At 37.5% G+C, this 19,193-nt stretch overlaps 1 protein-coding gene across 2 annotated transcripts in view; it reads right to left on the bottom strand.

Moving 5' to 3' along the window:
* The window catches only part of esrrga (estrogen-related receptor gamma a), a 164,710-nt gene extending 151,058 nt beyond the window's left edge, over positions 1-13,652 (bottom strand). For both annotated transcript variants that reach the window (XM_052579741.1, XM_052579743.1), the window contains exon 1: positions 13,522-13,652. The gene's annotated coding sequence lies outside the window, so the exon portion shown is untranslated. The remainder of the gene's footprint in view (positions 1-13,521) is intronic.
* Positions 13,653-19,193: the final 5,541 nt, after the last annotated feature.

The following is a 19,193-nucleotide window of genomic DNA, read 5'->3' as shown; positions in this document are numbered from 1 at the left end:
CTCTCAGATCATCTCAGGTGGAGACATTTACCGGCCCTATTGTGCAGGGAAATGGCAAAAGGGAGGGAGTCAGAGAAAGCTGGACGTAAGCACTTCTGCTTTCCCCTGCACTACTGCTGATATGAGAGAGATATCAGCGGGCAAGAGACAGAGAGAAAGTGGGAGAGAGAGCTGGAGCATCTCTTTTCAGGACAGTGGTGGCAGAAAATGACAGTGCTCCTCCGGGCTCTAGGGTAATCTTTGCCTTATGTATCATCATGTTCCATCGCAAGAGACATCTGCCAAATGGCTCACCGTTTGCAAAACTTACAACGTGTGCAAAAATACCCAAATCGTCTGCATTAGAGCGGTGCAGTATAAAAAGTAACATTCCCCCAAGAGATGCAGAGAACTAAATCCTATCGATGGCAGCCGGCTATCACACAGAAAGCAAAGAAGAGGCATGAGAAAATCTCCAGCCTTCACATGAAATCAACAGAGTCATCACAACTTTGAGATAAACATCTTCACTACTGCACATTACTGACACCCTCATGCTGGCGGCTCCATCGTGGGAATTTAAAGATAATTCACACACATGTGTTACCCATCCAACAATAAAATGTGATGTTGTTATTTCATATACTGTATCAGGAGAATTACTGGTTGATTTCATTTAAAGGGACAGTTCACCCAAAAGAGAACATTATGTCATCATTTACTCACCCTCATGCCGTTCCAAACCTGTTTGACTTTGCTGGAACATTATAAGAAATCTCAAAGGGGTCTAATTTAGTGTGTATGAGTGAAAAGAGATTTAAAAATAATTTTTTTGAGTCCCATGAAAGTATAAGTCATACAGGATTGAAATGGCATGAAGATGAGTAAAAGATTTTTGCAAATATTTTTGGATGAACTTTAGTTGACTGCATACAAAACTGGCATGTCAACCGATTAGTGGGTTTTGATTTTATTCTATTTGAATTTTAATGCAATTTTATTTTTGGTTGTTTGATAATAAAGTTGCACGATCATTGGATAGCACTTATGAGGTGGAAATGGGGTTACATTCCCCACACTCTGTCCTTAACCTCAGAGAGAGAGTGTGAAAGCAAGGGACGGAGAGAGCGAAAACAAAGGAATGAAAAGTCAAAGAGCGAGGGAAAAAGGGAGACTCATACATCTCAGTAAAACAACATGATTCATGAAAATGTCATGCTGACAGGGCTCAAACTGAGAGCCAACAGTTTGCACTCCCAAAATACCTCTTCTGACTAATGCCACTGCAGGATACACACACACACACATAAATGCATATACTGTATATAATGCAGGTGTACTTCCAACACACATATTTGCTGTGAGGATTAGAAAATAGCGACCTTCAAACCTTTAAATAGAACAGACTCATTCTGAGCAACACTGGACACCTCATGCTGGAAAAGACCAGACGATAGTAGCGACAGTTATCATTAACAATAGTGTGATGCACTGCTATTCCGGTTCATATTGATCTCAAGGTGTAAAGAAAACTGGAGGATTGTAAGATGCAAATGACAGCATATTTAAAGATTAATCTTGTTCTTCTACATGTAACCCTTTCTGAGCATGTGGCTCTTGATGCTCTTTTTCCATGACCCCGATTTATTAATAACGATACATTTAACAATTTGTATTAAGGATCAGGACATTCAATTTGATCAATTATATAATCATAGTGAAATGTCAATTGCTAAATCTAGACTAGTCCATGTTTAGCTAAGTAACACAAATTAAAAAATCAAATAACAAAACAAAACAATAAAACTTTAAATTCATGGGGATGAAACTAGCACAGAAACTAGCCTCATTGTGAAGCCTCTTATTAAATGGATGACAACTACATGATTTTTGCCCCGATTTTTCACCGATTTACAGTCTGGTGAAGTTGATGCTAGTTGCCAAAGGTCAAAGGCAGTCTGTAGATTTGAGTCGACTGATTCCACAGAAAATCACGTAGAGTATGATGATCACAGAGTCCGATTTTCTTTTTCTTTTTTTTAGCTTCAGACTTTGATTCCATCCAGTCCGAGGAGATCAAACATGTTTGATATTTTCTGCCGATTTTACAGCACATATTGTTTACTTTTTTCACTATGATCATAATGAATTTTATGTCTGCTCGTGTGTGATCCTCAGTCGTTTAATGTATGATGTCCAGTTTTCCTTTGTGACTATTTACAAAGTCTTTAAGTGTATAATGCCTTGTGTTTTAAAGATCTGTTCACATTTAAAAGTCATGTAATATATTTAAGCCCTTAGTTGCTTTTTTTCTGGACAGGTATCACAGGTTCTAATGGCTCCTTCTTTGTACAAATGACATGCTTCTTTCATCTTTGGGCATAAACTATAGTTACACTTAGATTTTGTTACCTTAAATCTGTCAAAATACATTCATAATAATTTTATAAAGATTAATTTAAAGTGACAACCATCAGTTAATATTTAAAATCCGTTTATGAAGTATTTACATACGTAGACATTCAATGTGGAATAGCAAAATAATTTAAGAAATTTAATGTAATATTTATTAAAATGAGGGGCTGATGCGCTGTTTTGTAGACCGTGTAAGAGAATATTATATATGTACTAAAATCTCACAGCTGCCACTAAAGCCAGTCAGAAAGGGTCAGAGGTAAGCCAAGAACACTTAGAAAAGATGTTTACTACAAAGCTGTCATTAATAATGAAACAATTAGGCCTTTAACTTGTACTTAATTCAACAAAAATTATTATGTCTGCAGACATACAACTTAAAAATAATTGCAGTCACAGAAAACATGTGAAACTCTATTTAATTTGACTTCATAACTGAGAGAACAGGTAAAACTACATCAGAGGGTGAATAAACAAGGCTCATATGCATATCACTGCCGGAGCTCGTTGTGTATTTGTGAGGCGAGTGATTCAGTTTGCTATAAATATGTCTGCCCTTTCCACTCGGCCAGCACGACGGATTAGCAGCTTTCCGTCTCCAACACCACGTGCACACACAAAAAGTTTGGTCCCTAGCTTTCCTCTGTATCTTTCCCCCATTATATACCCTTGCTCTGAACTGCTGTATATGTGAAAGATGGATAGTGAGAGAGATGCAGTTAGGGACAGCCTGAAGCACACAGAGCTCCAGTATCACTCTGATTCACTCGTTTCCCTCACCCTCTTTCTGCCTGATGGAACGAGAGAGTGAGCGCTCCGGAGTTGGGGCGCACCAAGAGGCTTTTTAATCTGTTACCGAATGAAAGTGTGCCAGATCACAGAGCGGCTGATGTCACTCGGGAAGCTGTGGTGCTCGCGCTGCACTCTACTGTCTTATCTATGGCACTGGGGCCACAGAAGCCTGTTTGGAGACAGCTGCACATGTGCTCTACTTCTGTTTAAATGTCTTAAATCATTGCCTTTTCCCTAATGCACATTTTATTTCGGCATATTTGCTAATTAGATATAATCTGAAGTGTTGCGAGGATTAGAAAGTAGTAAACCGTCATGTATAGTAAACTGTAGACATGCAGCATACACAAATTTGGTATGGCAACCATAGTTTCGACATAATACCATAATAATTACTCTACAGTTATTGTTGATAAATGCAGTTATTTTTAAATACATATCACAAAGGTGCACTATGAACATTTTGGTGAAAAAATGAACAATTGATCAAACAAGCAAGCAAGCAAACTAATGAATATTATATTGTAAGACTTTATGTCTTTCAAACAAAAAATATCTAATGCTAATCAAGATTGTTTTTTATTTGCTCAAAAATACAATAATTTCTATACATTTTTTCAGGATTGTTTGATGAATACAAAATGAACAGTTTTTTTTCTTCTTTTTAAACAGAAAACTCTTAAAACAAAAAAATATTTTACCGTCAACTTTGATAAAATTTAATCTGTACTTCCTGAATAAAAGTAATAATTTATTATTAATTATTATATTATTATTACTATCTATCTATCTATCTATCTATCTATCTATCTATCTATCTATCTATCTATCTATCTCTCTCTATCTATCTCTCCCGAGACTTTGTGTTTATATAATAAGTGTGTGTGTGTATATTTATATGTATAAATACTTACACTTACAAGTATATATTTAAGAAATAATATATATTTAAATATTTAAATCATCTTTAAATATCAACATACATAGATATGCACAGGCCAAAGTTAAAAAGAAATAAAGAGCACCTTTGAAAAATATGCTTATTATATACACTACACACAAAATGAAGAAAACAGGTTCGTTTCACCATGATTACATCACATGGCCCTCCGAATTCCATACTACCTGACTGCATAAATCCAATTTGTCAGTGCCTTAATATGACTAAACTATGGTACAACACTTAACAACAAATGGAATTAGCAGTTAATGAAAAATTAGCCTCTAGAAGCTAAGCATCTTCTGAGTTTCTGCACACATACAATTTCATGAAACATCTTGTCACTCCACTTCATCAATCTACACACAACACACGGTGATGTCACTGCCATCCCTTGGCTTCAAATTCACCCCATGCCTATAGCCTTATTCATATTTCAGCATGAATCATGCTGGGATGTTGTGCTAGCATGAAAGGGTCATCAGACCCAGGGCTGTTATGAGCAAAAGAATTCAGGTCAGCTAGATGCTAACCGTTCTGGCAGGAGCCATCCACGGTGTACAACATCATAAAATAAAGAAGTCTTTTATTAATCTTTTATTTACATTTTTTCCAGTAGCGTTAGCAGCTACTGGCATTCATATATGAAGAGCGAATTCCCTCCTCTAGTTTGGGACAAACTAATCAAAATCTTTGGCACAAGTCATTGAAACGCTGACTTTCCATTGCAAAGCGCGAAGAGCATCGCAGGCATGTTGCAGCTCCCAAATGCGATAAGATGAGTGTATTAGCTATTACTGGACGTAAACATTAGTAACCTCAGAACGGACTGGAAAAAGGCATGACTCCCCCACACAGCAGCCTGTTTTTAGCCATCTGTCCATGCACTGCAAGTGTATATTTATATGTAAATACATGTGATGAGGATGCTCTTGTTTCAATGAAAATACTCAAGTTGTGATGTGATTCGAAGACTTGTGGCCAGGAACGAATCAACAGCATGGAGCCGAGCACTGTGCTTGGCAGCACATAGCAAGAGGGCCAAAGGAAAATATGACACAGCATGGCACAGCTGGGTCATTTAATGAATTAATGGAGGAATGTCTTTGCACTGCACCCGCGATTAAAAATAGGTCTTCGACATGAAATCAGATGCCGAAGGATCAGAGTAAGAAGGTGGCATTGGTCATATTTTTAGGAGGACAGATGATGAGGAAAGCCAGATTGAGGGACCTCTTGAGAACATTTCTTAAGCAGCTGATGGGCTCCTCAAGCCAGATTTCTTATATCTGCACTGGGTCAGAAGCAAAGTGCCGTGGTCCACTTCTCTGATGAGGAACTAGGGGGCTGCTCTAACCTCAAAGCAATCTGCTTCTCTTAAGAAGCTCGATGGTGTAGTTATAGATGTGGAAATGGTGATCTAAAGTTGCGTATGCCAAAGGTACCCAGCAGGGCTGTAGCTGGGGTTTGCAGGGCCCCAGTGCAGGTTGTACCAGTGGGCCCTGTTTGAAATTGTTTAATTTATATGTTAATTCTATTTATTTATTTGTGCTAATTGCACAATGTTTAAGTTGTTTCATGTTTGTAGGTGTCCAGGTACATAAAACAAATGATTAAATATAATAAAGCACTGCATAGTCTTCACTGTAAAAATTTAATGTATTCAGACACCTTCAACATTTCTTACATTATCACAGTTTATTTGCTCTAGTTTACAAAATTTTAACAAAATATGACAAGAACTCAGAGTTCATCTTGATAATGTTGCATTACTTTGATAGAAAAATATGTAATGGATTACAATCAACCAAAACTTCAGACAACTGTTAGTATGGCAATATTTACACAACTATCAGTACTTTGTTGAACAATTACCAAGCAATGCTTCATTTTGTTCAGTCTGTGGTGTGAAAAGGTTGCATTAGCAATTCAGGAAAAAATCACGCAAGCAAAACATGTTGAGGTCAAAATGTCTGAATAATTTTTAGAATTTCACTAGTAGTCCACTGTACGAAGAATTTTGTGGTATAATATGTCATAGGTCCCTTTATTTTGCTATACTAATTTACCTAAATTACTTATAATTTCCTGCACCTACTATGAAAACTTTTTTTCAAAAATAATATATGGTGTCTGAATAATTTTTGGCTTGACTGTGCACTCATTCTTGTTAAATCTAAGAAGTAATTCAGTCGAGCAGTGAGTGATTTATTTTATTTTTTTTCTTGTATTAACATTAAGCAGCTAGTAGCTAAATTAGGCGCGGTCACTTTAAAAGAATGCATCCAATATAATACACATCCAATTTTTTTCTCAACTGTTTACTTTCACATAACCGACAGTTTTTTCGAACATACTTTCCAAGACGGGTATTTTGACATATTTTGTATGTTTTTATCAGCAAGAGCAAAAAGATGCAAATTCTGTGTTCAAGTGTTTTGAAACGCCTTTCTCTGAGTGAGCCCTAAACACCAGAATTGGGCTTTTTCACATCCTTTTCTGTTTGTTAAAACTGTGATTCATATTTTTTCGTTCAGGTGCAGGAGGAAGTTCGAGGAGAACTTCGCAAAGTAACTGGGTTCAGTGTTGCGGTCTGTGAGATGCGGCTCTCTCTCCTTGTGCGCACTGAACACAGTGTGCGAGTTGAGCTTTTCAGGCTTAAAAACACATGAAAATGATAATCTTTCATGATGACACGCAGCAGTGGCCTGTCAACTGTCCTGATCGTCTTTCTAGGCTAGCCTCAGCCAGACGGTTGAGATCGCCGGGGCCCCCCACTCATCCGTGGGCCCCTATAATCGTCACCACCTTTCACCCCACTTGCGACGGCCCTGGTACCCAGTCCTGCTCCTGGTGGACTAACATTCTTAAGAGTTTAGCTCCAATCTGTTCCAAATGCACCTGTCTGGAATATTCAATCTGTATTTGATTAGAAATGAAAACTTTTTGGGAAAAAAAGTACATTCTGTGAACGTAGTATGAAAGTGTGTAGAGTAAAATATATCATGTGAGCTACAGAGTCAGCTTTATCTCTTTATAGCAATTCACAACTGCTCTCCAGTGGCCTAATGGGATAGTAAAGCAACCAGATGCGCACTTCATATTCAGGTATAGAGCTAGTAATCCTCAAGACCTTAATGTTATTGTACTGTATGTTTATGTGTGATTATGTTTCAGATTTGTAGGTTGCCTTTTTAAAATCTGGCAAAGGGCAGCAGATGAATATTAGCCAATGGGGCTGACTCTGGTAAATTTACATTATTCTACTGTTGATTATTTAGTACTGTTCCAAGTCAATAAGTAAATAAATAAACATTGTCTGGTAGTGCTGGGCGGTATACCGGTTCATATAAAAAAACGGTGTATATTTTTGTTACGATATACATTTTTTATATACCGCCATACCGATGTTTTTAATTACTTAACATTTGGAACGAACATTATGCTGCGCTGCTGCCGCGCGGCACTTTTTCAGACGGACGTGATATAAATTTTTGGTCAAACCACCCATCACTATTATCTGGTTCAAATTGTGCTTCTTCAAAGCCTGATAAAATAAACGTTTAATTTTAGCATTTTATTGAGACATGCAATTTTTTTGCATTTATAAGGAACATGCAATTTTAAAACAGAATATATTTTCATAATTACAATATATATATATATATGTGTGTGTGTGTAAATATATATAAATGAAATAATGAATATAACTATATAACTAATAACATGGTTTGGGGGCTTAAAGAGAACTGCCCGTTTCCAAGTAGACTGCAAGAACACCACTTGTGGCCAACACTCGACAAGGTCAACAAAACCTAAAAGAAGCATACCTCAGTCCGGAACACCTGTGAAACGGATCGGTTTTGCCTCATCCCCTATAAAGCTCAAATGAAGCCCCCAGGACTCCGACTAGCTTGGTCATACAGATGACACACTGTCACTCTGGGATTACATGGAGATAAAACACTGCTCCCTCAAATCTCTGGGGCTCTCCCACAATTTTCACAAGTACTCTTTTCAGGAAGAGCAAAATAGTGAATCACTTCAATGCAGCTACAGAAAAAAAAAAAAAATGTGAAGAAAGCGCAAAAACAACCTGGACGAAGGTGCAGAGGCAGATAGGACAGGCACTGGGTAGGAAACAGGCTTCCAAGATTTGAGCTCATGGCTTCAAAGGACACGCAGTGCAGCACAGAAAGAACACAGCAGGACCAATCTTAGGCTAGAACAAAAAGAGCCGCACTCCTACAGTGCCAATTCATTTCTCCTTATGAAACTGTTTAAGTTGGAGGGCTTTTCTTCTGGGAGGCTCTCAGCCAGAAGAGCCTGGCGCTATATTAATTTCATCCCTTTACCTTTTGCAACCCGGAGACCTCTGACCTGCCTTACCTGTATAAATAGAAAGAACTAATTTACTAGCGAGAAAGCGCTAAGGGGCAAACATGTCCTGGGTAATGAAGTGTTCAGCTTGTGCATGATTAACCAGCTGGTGGGGGTGGGGCAGAAACCACAGGCCATGAAATAAGGGGTAAAATTGATTAGCAATTTTCATTTACACAGCTAAACAAAAGCTGCTTTGCATATCAGCCTGGTTAGTTTATGCTGAAAATACTGTGAGTGAAGCTAAGCTAACAGATCTAACTTTTTAGGGTTATGCTCCTGAATGTAGCGAAAAATAACAAATACAGGAGCTATTTTAAAAGAGGTGGTCATGCAGGCACACTGTACCAGGTGCAATGCTTTCTGTTAGTGGTCCAGTTCTAAATCTAGACCGGTGAACAACATGCCCAGAATGTTAAAGACACAATATCATTTGATCCTCCTATTGTTGCACAGCAATTGTGCACCACTTTCAAAGGCTATTTCAGTAATCATTGAGATGCTTTTTGATTATGCAAATCTCTCTAGGTCAATGCATTAAATATGAAAGCAAGCTTTACATTTTTGTTAAATGGCTTGTGTTAAATTCCCTAGAATGACCATACGCTTCCATTTTAAATACATAAGTACACAGTTCGATTTTACAGATGCTGCTGTTAATAAGCATCAACAAAACATTTCACAAAACACTTCTTTAGAAACATTTTCAATGACTTTGCCATCTACAAGTACTGTATACATACAGTTACCTGACAAGTAGCCACAAAACTAATGAGTAAAATTAAAGCACTACATTAGCAGTTTAAGTTTTACTCCTTTTTTTGTGACAACTGTGTGTTTGCCTGTGGTCTGGTCATCTTCTCATAGAGAATCAACTATGATAGCTTCATTCAGACGTTCATTTTACCGCCTTCCTCTTATACTGAATCTCTCACTGAATATATTAATGTTATGAGTACTGCAACTGCATTATGATATATGATACTTTTAAGTAAGATTTTACATAACCAGTCCATCATAATATCAGAATCGTGTATCATACACACCAAAATACAATGAATATACATATTGGTTGCATAAGGTAGTATTAAACTACAGTTCAAGTATGGGTAAATCTTTTTTTTTTTTTTTAAACTTCTATCCAATACACTGTACACAATTCCAAATTTAATTTTCTGCAAGATTACACACAATAATTACTAGCTTTATAAACCCCATAACTAATGGCTTCCAATTAGAGGATCTATAGGTATCGATCTGTCAAGAATTTGAGAGTAGCTTTAACACAAAGCTCTTAGTCTTAAAGAAAACACTGGAGCCATCCACCAAGAATGAGGTGAGAGAATATGGAAAGGAATGACCGGTCTGATGGGTCTTTTTATTTTTTTCTTACAAGTAACATTAAGACTGCAGATGCCGAAAGCAACAACACAATTAATTCATCTCATTTCACCGTTGTTTAGATCGCTTGAGACTCTTTATGAATGCTAGACCAGGAGTATTTCTCCACGGCCTTCAGATTTATGGCATCTATCTACCACATTGTTTCACTTGCTTGTTAATTATTCAAAAGGTGAAGGATACTTCAGAGTGTGGCCTCCACTAATAAACCATAGAAGATTAATTTCCTGCAGGAAGCCACATTTCAAACTGGCCTCACACAAGGCTGAAAGTTACAAACACCATCACACCTTAACAGCACAACTTACCCTGGACTAAAAATGCCTTCCCTGACTATCTAGATTCAAAAATGACCTGAAAACATCAAACTAAAAGATAAAAGACATAATAATTTGGGATTAAAAGGTCAATACAAAATATATGCACATCTCACATATTAAATAAATAATACCTTAGTAACTTACTTAGACAGGATTATCTCGGCCATGGCGTTCATGGCAGTGTGTGTAATACACAATTCTTAATTCAGATTGTTAATCCTCAGGATTTACAATCTAAATACCTCTTTTCAAGATAATGAATTGACGCATATGCGAACGAGTAACCGCATGTTATGAGGATCCACAACTTCATAGGGAATCAGAAGACCTCAGTGTTCAGAAATTAATGCACAGGCTACTCTGGCAACTCCAGAGTCAAATCCTGCTGAACTAAAAGTGACATGCTGTGTACCATGCCCCAGAATACATTGGGAAGAGGGTGAGCTTGTAAACTTGACGGATACATTATGACAGTGGAATACTAATCAGAAGATCATCTTTGCTCAAAGTCTACAGGATTTCGGAGGCCTTTTGCACTGCAAAGCAAACCAAGGATTAGCAGTCAATACATCTTTTACAGGAATAGTGTGTAAACTCAAGACTTTAACCATATTAAACATTTTATATGCATCTTTTTATATATAATATACAGTATACATATAGTATGGTTCAAAAGTTTGAAAAAAGTATCTTATGCTCACTAAGGCTGCCTTTGTTTGATCAAAAATACAATAAAAACATTACTATTGTGAAACATTTTATTTCTACTTTAATATATTTCAAAATAAAATTTCTTCCTGCGATGACAAAGCTGAATTTTCAAATATTATTTCAGAAATAAAAAGTGTACAAAACTACACAATACTGCCAATTCTAACACTACTGGAAAGGCAAAAATGTTACGGCTTATACGCCATAAATATCTTATATTTAAATTCTATATATTTTGCCTAAAAGTAAAAAAATATATATTTAAAAATGTGAATTTATGCATCACAACATTATAATCAACCCAATGAAACTGTGATATTCAGTTAGCATTTGTTAAACATTTTGTAAGTCTGCCCAATTACAAAGAAATGAAGGGTCTGTCATTTTTATGATAGGTTTAATTTAATGGATAGAGACAGAATACCAAACAAAAAATCCAGAAAATCACATTATATAAAGGTTCGAGATTGATTTGCATTTCAGTGAGTGAAAAAGGTATTTGATCTCCTACCAACCAGCAAGAATTCTGGCTCCCAAAGATTGGTTATGTGCCCATGTGGAACACAGATTAGTCCTGTCTCTTTAAGAAGTTACTCCTAATATCAGTTTGTTAGGTGTTAAAAAGACACCTGTCCACACAATCTGTATCTACCAAGATTGTAGATCTGCACGAGGCTAGAATGAGCTACAACACCATCAGCAAGAAGCTTGGGGAGAAGGAAATAACTGTTGGTGCAATTATTCGGAAATGGAAGAAATAAATAGAAAACAACCATCAATCAGCCTTGGGTCTGGAGCTCCGTGCAAGATCTCGCCTCATGGGGTAAGGATGATAATGAGAAAGGTGAGGGATCAGCCCTTGAACTACACGAAAGGAACTCGTTAATGATCTTAAGGCAGTTGGGACCCCAGTCACCTAGTAAAACATTGGTAACACACTACGCCAGAATGGACTGAAATCCTGCAGTGCCCGTAAAAAGTCCCCCTGCTCAAGAAGGCACATGTACAAGCCTGTTCAAAGTTTGCCAATGAACATCTAAATGATTCAGAGAAGGCTTGGGAGAACATGCTGTGGTCAGATGAGACCAAATTTGAGCTCTTTGGCATTAACTCAACTAGCCGTGTTTGGAGGGAGAGAAATGCTGACAATGACCCCAAGAACACCATCCCTACAGTCAAGCACGGAGGAGACAACATTATGCTTTGGGGCTGTTTTTCTGCTAAAGGGACAAGAAAAAACTCACCGCATTGAGGTGAAAGTGGACGGGGCCATGTAGTGTAAAAACCTTGGATGAGAACCTCCTTTCCTTAGCCAGAACACTGAAGATGGGTCATTGCTTGGGTCAAGTCTTCAATGATTACAATGACCCAAAACATTCCACCAAAGCAACAAAGGAGTGGCTCAAGAAGTAGCCCATTAAGTTTATGGAGTGGCCTAGCCAGTCTCCAGACCTCAATCCTATAGAAAATCTGTGGAGGGAGCTGAAAGTTTGAGTTATCAAACAACAGCCAAGAAACCTTAAGGATTTAGAGAGAATATGTAAACAAGAGTGGATCAAAATTGATCCTAAGATGTGTGCAAACCTGGTGACCAACTACAAAAAACAACTTACCTCTGTGCTTGCAAACAAGGGTTTATGCACCAATGCTAAGTCAATGCTTGGGGATCAAACTGATGGTACCGATATATTGTGCATCCCAAGCAAATACCTGTACATCTGCACAACAATGACCTTTTTTCACTGCTTTCCATTTCTGACATTCACAACCATGACTGCTAGATAATACAAAAAAAAATGTCCGGTATAAAGACAGTGCATCTGTAGTTTTCATTGCAAACATTCAGCGATGCTGTGTCAGTCATCACTGGTGTGGGTATTAATAGACGATCCACATTCAGAAAGCTCCGGGTATCAATTAGGGAGTGATGCATACACAGCAAACAGGGTGCAAGTGATCAGAAAAGCCTCTTTAGCTGGTGTCAAACTTTCCATATTGGTAAGTATGTGGGAATTATTGACTGGCTGACCTGGATTGGCTTGCAAAGCAGTCACAAAAAAACAACATGATCCCTCGTGCTCTACATAAATACAGTGGGATTGAAACAAACGCTCATTTGCATTTCTGTATTGTGCCTCAAACTCACAGCCATGATTTCCAAGACACATAATTTTAAGTGATACTTCCAGTGTTTACAAATGAAATCATGGCCTACAAGCAGGTAGTCCTTGTACGAACGTAACCCAGTGTTGTTTGTCCTATTATAACACGGCATAAAACAACTGAATCATGACAGGCTACAATATTGTGATAAGTGCTTCAGTTCGCAGTGAAACAGAGATTACCCGGCTTTGTACTACAACGGAGCGTAAGCTTCACAGAACAAGTTTGGCAGGCTTTTTCAGAGACATAAGGCATTTTATGTTTCCCCTAATCCCCTGTCAAAAGCATTAAGCATTTAAAGAACCAAGCGCCACATATCCAGAACCACCGTGGCTCAGTCCAGCTTGGCGGGTCAACACAGAGCAGCAGGTCTCCCATGCACCCCGCTGTCCCTCCCCATCAGAGGTGTGCCTTACTTACGCTGGATCCTGGCTTCCCTCAAAGAGTTCTCTGGTGCAGTTTTTCAAGGACAAGGACGTCTGCCCGCCGGCTGCCTCTCGCTTTTCCTCCCCTTTCCCAGAGCAGCGACCACAAACACACACAAAAAAGCCTGCTTGCTTTCCCTCAGCTAGCCTGAATCAGGGGCTGTGTGTTTCTCTCAAAATCATTAAGCAGGACCCTAGCTTGGCAAGTGAGGGTTAGAAAGAGGAGGGAGGAAAGAGAGAGAGCAAGAGAAGGAGAGAGAGAGAAAAGAGGCTGCTGGGCAAGCTGACCGGCTCGTTCCCTCTCGCTTGTGTACTAGTACACAGCGCCGGCTGATCTCCTATTGCAAGCCGGCAGAAAAGAGCTGCTTTACTGAAAAGCAGAAGCATCACATTTCAAGGAAGTGGGAGCCTGGATCTCCGGACTAGGGAGCTAACTGTCACCAGCCAGGAGCCTCTGGGATCTGTGGTCCCTGATGTATGCCTGTCTCACGTGAAAAATGTTGATTGTTAAACCTCCCCAAAACCAGACTTCTATAAACAAACAAACAGCTATTTCAAGAGGGTTCACATTTCTGGAAATACACTCAAGCGCTTTCTGCTCACTTCTCAATACGATATGAGCCGAGACCATTGGAACTCTCGAATTAAACAGCAGCATACTGTAGGATGACACCTGGCTGTGTTTGAGTAATATCTGCATCTACTGCTACAAAATGCATTTAAGCTTGCAACGCATTTAAAACCTGGGCTGTTGGAGAAAAACTTATACTTTGACATTTAAAAGCTAATTCTGTCATCATTTATTCATCCCTGTGGTAGCAAACCTGTATGACTATCTTGCTACTGTAGAACATAAAAGGAGATGTTCTGAAGCATGTTCATGCTGTTCTTTCCATTCAGCAAAAACTTACAGTTAGCAGAGGCTGCAAAGGCTGTGCATCACAACACATAAAGTTTTAAACATTAAATTTTGTGTGCAAACATTAAATTGATTTGAGAGCTAATGCAGAATATCACAGCTGATGTTTCTCAGAAGTCTGTATGGCATCAATATATTTGGAATATAGTGCAGGAGTCAAATTGGCAACTATATATATATATATATATATATAGAGAGAGAGAGAGAGAGAGAGAGGGAGAGAGAGGGAGAGAAAGAGAGTTCAGATGCAAAAGCCTCTAAGTATGTATAGGTTTCTATGCAAGTACCAAGTACTGAATGGGTTGATGCTGGGATTTAGCGCATTTGAAGTGAAAGTAGGCCTACTTGATGAACATATTCTGAGTGGAGAGCATTCACTCATTTTCTAATTATCATTATTAAATTTTTTACCAAGATGGCTTTTAGAGGCTTTTGTGTTGGAATTTTATTTTGTATTGTATCTTTTATATATATATATATATATATATATATATATATATATATATATATATATATATATATATATAACCTTTATTAAGTATACCTGTTCAATTGCTTGGTAACACAAATTGCTAATCAGCCAATCACATGGTAGCAACTCAATGCATTTAGGCATGTAGATGTGGTGAAGACAACTTGCTTAAGTTCAAAGCGAGCATCAGAATGGGGAAGAAATGGGATTTAAATGAATTTGAACATGGAATGGTTGTTTGTGCCAGACGGACCAAAATCTCTAAAGGAATGTTTCCAGCACCTTGTTGAATCTATGCCACGAAGAATTAAAAGGTAGTTCTGAAGGCAAAAGGGGGTCCAACCCGGTACTAGCAAGGTGTACCTAATAAAGTGGCCAGTGTGTGTGTGTGTGTGTGTGTATGTGTGTGTGTGTATAGATATAGAGCTATTGAGAGTGACTCCTCACTCTCAATAGCTCTATAAATGAAGCATACAGACTTTATTAGAGCCACATCAAAGGTTTCAATGAAAATGCTCAATATACAATATATATACAGACAAACACAAAAATAAGTGTGACCCAAAACAGACGTGGTAGCTTAAGCTGGTTAAAAAAACAACCTAGTCTCAGGAGAAAACATATTTATTTTACAAATTGTCAGTTTCATATGAATTTGTAGGTCGTGGTAGAGATTTTGCACTATCGTCTCTTACACGGATTCACTCAAAACAAGTTACTGTAAACTATTTGAGCACAAAAAGCAACAAAAATTGGTATATGTATGCACAGTCTCAGAGACGGTTTGAGTACAAAGTGCAAGATTAATGAATGTCCTTTCTGGCGGTTTATATGTCTTGTACGTTCAAATACTGACACTTTTGTGTCTGAATGTCCATCTTTGTGAGTATGCTGATTATGCCTTACCCTAATAGTCGACCAGAAGAGGCTTGATTGACCAAATATTTTATTAGTCGCTTAGTCGCAGAAAAAAAAAAACTTGAACTTGAATATGAATATGAAACTCAGTGTATATCTTTGCCTTACAGAAATTAAAAATATATCTATAGAGAGTGAAACGTCTATTTCCAAATGAACCAATTCGAATGGAATACAAATTCTCAGATTATGTAATCCGTATGAAGCCTGCATACAGGCGCATCCACTGCTGCGGAGATGACAAGTCAGTGTCGCTGACTTCATCTCTAAGCCGTAAACAAAGAAAGCTATAGTTTATCAAATTATTAAAATGTTAATGGAGTCTCCTTACTGTTTTTCCTGACCCATTCATAATCATTACTTCTGCCAGTGCACTGTGGCCAGCTTTATGCGTGTGCTTGAGCACTTATTAGGCTATGTAGGCAATTAAAAGCTCATTATCATGATTTAAATGGTTTGTTAATAAACATGCGATTAGTCAACTTACACTTAAAATGAACGACTACTAGTCGACCAAAATACAATTTAAGTAGTATTTCTTATTTTCAGTGCGTAAAGTCTTTCATGTAGGTCTATTTTAGTTTTTGTTCTATTGTAGTCAGTCCCATTGCTTGAAATTAGTTTCTTTGTTCTTATTTTAACACTGACTGGCACTGACTGGCAAAACATATTTCAATAGATATTGTTACTTTGAAATAAAATCACTCAAATCAACATATAAGAATCTGGTCAAATCACCTACCCCTATGAATTTGCATAACTTGATCTGTGTAAAAATTACAAGCTCCACCCCAAACCCAACACTCAGTGAGGCGTTAGTAGATTAAACAAGGATGTTCAAGTGAGTTTGTTCAAATTCACCACCAGTTTGCCAGAGCATAAAGTAACAGTGTTGTGTCAAGCACCATCACACGATGGAATGACAGCAAAATAACAACAGAATAATTTAACTGTACATAAACAAAATAATGTCAGTTGTCTAAGTATTATCTTAATTTTAAAAGTTTATTAACAATCAGTCATCACACACCTGCAGGCTATTGGTGTGTAGGAGAAAAAGACTATAAAAGACCAAACACCAAAATACAAAAGTATCAAAACTGTTTATTATTGACAATGTTTCGGGCTCATGACCTTCATCAGTTATATTCAAACATACAGTTGCACCCTCAATCAAATTAAAACTTCAATAATAAACAGTTTTTTATACTTTTGCAAGTATTGGTAGTTCTCCTAAGCACCTATCTATTGCCTGCAGGGGTGCAATGATTGATTGTTAATGGACTTCCTTAATTTATAAAAGTTTAAAATATTTATATATATATATATATTTAATATATTAATATTAATATATATTATTATTAATATTATATATATTTAATAGTTACACTTTATGAGGCATAAGCGGTGTGCACATATTTTTTAACTATCGGTATGGTCTACAAATCTCTAGGTGCAATAGAAATTTGTGGAATACAAAGGGCAAAATTGAGGCTAGTTACAAATATGCGAGTACATTTTACAAGCTGAGTGCTGATTGCCAATTGTTGGCACAGCTTTTCATATCTCAAAAAATACACAACTATTCCTACAAGGCCCTATGGGGGCTCTGCAAAATACAGTACCTTAGAGGTACAGTGATAGCCCACATACTGAGTGTTGGTGAAGTGGGATCAGGCCCCTTTGTAAATAAACAAATATCAACAGGGACATATGAGGCATCAGATCAGCTCTAGATGTGTTACTGATTTATATTGGCTGAAACTGCAGCTCTCGGCTCATGTTATATCCTGGTGGGTGTCCCATCAAAAACAATAACACATCCAGCGTGCTTTTCGCCTGTCACACTACCATGTGCTCGCTAGAAAAAGTCGCTCTGCCACAGAATTTAGCAATTTCTCAAGCTTACGGAATGAATCGATCTCATGGCGGCCGCGTCGCTGTCTGTCTCCATCTCAATGTTAGCCGACTAAACATTTCAAGGACAAAGCGCTCCACGCGCTACAAATGCGCAGTATTCCCATCGACACGGGCTAAAGTTACGAATACAGGGAGGGTTGACAATCTTGAAATCGCGTGAATCTAATTACATGCGCACTTCGTTCGCCACATCTTTCTGACTTTCTCGAGTTGATGTTGTGGGTGAATTTATTCATCAGAATCTCGCTCGTCACTAAAATGAAACCAAAACGAGAGTGAAATTGAGCACGTGAAGGTGTTCCATGCTTTTATGGCAACCGTATGTCATTTTGATGCAGAAGGGGATGATTAAAAGATTCATATGAATATATGTAGGCGTGTTGAAGATAGAAAGCGTCCGTTACCTTGGGTGGCGGGTGTCCAGGTAAGAACTGCTTCTTAAAGAGACAGCGCCTGCTTTTTAAACTCCTGTCCAATCAGCTGCGGCGTACGCTTCACTCGTGCGTCCACCGTCTATAACGGGACGTTTTCATACTGAAGGGTCTTATGGTAATTTTCTGGTTAATATATCTGCTCAGTTTTACAAATAAACACAGATGTGGAGTCAAAGCACAACAGAAAATTTATTAAATGTTGGGTGCACAAGTCTATTGAAGGCACTTTTTTGTTCTTTTTTGTTTCCCCTCATTGTGGCAGTGTAACAGTCCTGACGAATTCAAAACTGGTTGCTTATTCCTGTAGTTACACTGTAGTATTAATGTTTGTTTGTTTGTTTGTTTGTTTTACTTTATTTTTTATGGTTTCTCAGGCAAATCTGGACTTCAGAAATTTAACAAACGTAGTACTGTAGGTTAAGGGTATTGTTCATCTCTTGTATATCATGAAAAAGCAACATATTTGGCCATAATTTGACATACAGCATTTGCCATGCTATATAGTAGTGGACATCTTTCAGATTGTTTTTAAATGGTTGTGGAACATATTTATATTGTATAAAAACAAGGGATGTTTTTTGTTGTTGTTGTTGCAATTATCAGGTATATGTAAATTAAAAAGAGATTAAGAATCGTATTGCAGTACAATTTTTTCATATTGCATTTATGAAGATATTTTCAAAGCACAATTTTGGAAAATCTTTACTTAAAGCCTGGATGTATAATGCATTATAAAGGTTAATCTTATAATGTATTATATATTTTCATAAGTAACTGTAACCAAAGTTAAAATGCTTAACAATGTTATCAGATTTCTTGTTACATCCGAAACGTCTAGTCATGTTATTTAATGAAATATACTTTCTAAAAGTGAAAGAATGCTTTACATTTAACATTTAAGAATGTTACAGTATGCAAAAAATGTGGTTACAATTGTTCATAAGATCATACAATGCATTGCTAGGGATAATTAATGCATTAAAAATAGTTTCATTGTGCATTAT

This window comes from Carassius gibelio, chromosome B17 (assembly GCF_023724105.1).
Source record: "Carassius gibelio isolate Cgi1373 ecotype wild population from Czech Republic chromosome B17, carGib1.2-hapl.c, whole genome shotgun sequence".
Taxonomy (NCBI): Eukaryota; Metazoa; Chordata; class Actinopteri; order Cypriniformes; family Cyprinidae; genus Carassius; species Carassius gibelio.
Note: the sequence above shows the minus strand (reverse complement) of the source record. Positions and strands in the feature narration are given on the sequence as shown.